Source organism: Triticum urartu, chromosome 4 (genome assembly GCF_003073215.2).
Source record: "Triticum urartu cultivar G1812 chromosome 4, Tu2.1, whole genome shotgun sequence".
NCBI lineage: Eukaryota > Viridiplantae > Streptophyta > Magnoliopsida > Poales > Poaceae > Triticum > Triticum urartu.
The window spans coordinates 532081334-532083199 of record NC_053025.1 but is presented as its reverse complement, the minus strand read 5'-3'; positions in this window follow the sequence as shown (position 1 = coordinate 532083199).

Below are 1866 nucleotides of genomic sequence, written 5' to 3'. Positions count from 1 at the left end.
AGTTTAAAATAAGTTATAATTGAAAAATGCTTATAATTTTGTCTAGTTCCATAATATCCAACTTTCATGTGTGTTTAAAATGTTTAAATTGCCGTTTATGTTTATTTTGCATAATGCCATGTTAAAATGATTTATTTCATAACTAAATAACCGTAGCTCCAAACTTAACAAATTTTATATGTAAATGGGGTATAAAAATGCCTAGTTTAACATGGTGCACTCATCTTGCATGTTTAACAACTCTAAAATATGCTTTAGGACAGAACGGTACCAAATCTAATATATGCTCATGGGGATTTTCCGGATTTATTGTTTGTTATATCCGGCCTCATTTAAACTTGCCTAGATAGGTAGTTTTCATATGCTTCACCTCTTGCCATGTTTAACAACATTTAATATGTTGAGTACATAAATGGGAGAGAAGTAAATAAGTCATGTGGTGTTCCATCAATATGCAACTCGTTGCATATTGAGCTCCACTTAATTTGTAGTGTTGTTTGTTGCACTTTTCCATGCCATGCATATTTAAACCGGACATGCATCATACTTGGTTGCGCATCATGCCATGTTTATGTGATGGTTGTTTACTATGTTGCTTGCTTCTTTCTAGTTTGCTTCTCTCGTTAGCTTCGGTTTTGTTCCGAAGTTGTGAGGATCCGTTCGTCTACGCCCGTTTGTCTTCTTCATGGACTCGTTCTTCTTCCTTGTGGGATCTCAGGCAATATGACCATACCTTCGATATCACTTCTATCTTTGCTTTGCTAGTTGTTTGTTCTACCGCTATGTCGCGCTACCTACCACTTGTTATATCATGCCTCCCATATTGCCATGTCAAGCCTCTAACCCACCTTCCTAGCAAACTGTTGTTTGGCCATGTTACCGCTTTTGCTCAGCCCCTCTTATAGCGTTGCTAGTTGCAGGTGAAGATGAAGTTTGTTCCATGTTTGGAACATGGATATGTTGGGATATCATTATTATATCTTATTTACTTTAATGCATCTATATACTTGGTAAAGGGTGGAAGGCTCAGCCTTATGCCTGGTGTTTTGTTCCACTCTTGCCGCCCTAGTTTCTGTCATACTGGTGTTATGTTCCTTGATTTTGCGTTCCTTATGCAGTTGGGTGTTATGGGAACCCCTTAACAGTTCGCTTTGAATAAAACTCCTCCAGCAAGGCCCCAACCTTGGTTTTACATTTGCCTCACCACCACCTACTTTTCCCTTGGGAGTCGCGCTCCTGAGGGTCATCTTTATTTTAACCCCCCCCTGTGACGCCCCCGATTTAATCGTACACTAATCATACACGCAAACGTGTACGATCAAGATCAGGAACTCACGGGAAGATATCACAACACAACTCTACAAATAAAATAAGTCATACAAGCATCATATTACAAGCCAGGGGCCTTGAAGGCTCGAATACAAGAGCTCGATCATAGACGAGTCAGCGGAAGCAACAAAATCTGAGTACAGACATAAGTTAAACAAGTTTTCCTTAAGAAGGCTAGCACAAACTGGGATACAGATCGAAAGAGGCGCAGGCCTCCTGCCTGGGATCCTCCTAACTACTCCTGGTCGTCGTCAGCGGGCGCCACGTAGTAGTAGGCACCTCCGGTGTAGTAGGAGTCATCGTCGACGGTGGCGTCTGGCTCCTGGGCTCCAACATTTGGTTGCGACAACCAGGTAGAAGGGATAGGGGGAAAAGAGGGAGAAAGCAACCGTGAGTACTCATCCAAAGTACTCGCAAGCAAGGAGCTACACTACATATGCATGGGTAAATGTGTAAAGGGCCATATCGGTGGACTGAACTGCAGAAAGCCAGAATAAGAGGGGGGATAGCTAATCCTTTCGAAGACTACGCTTCTGG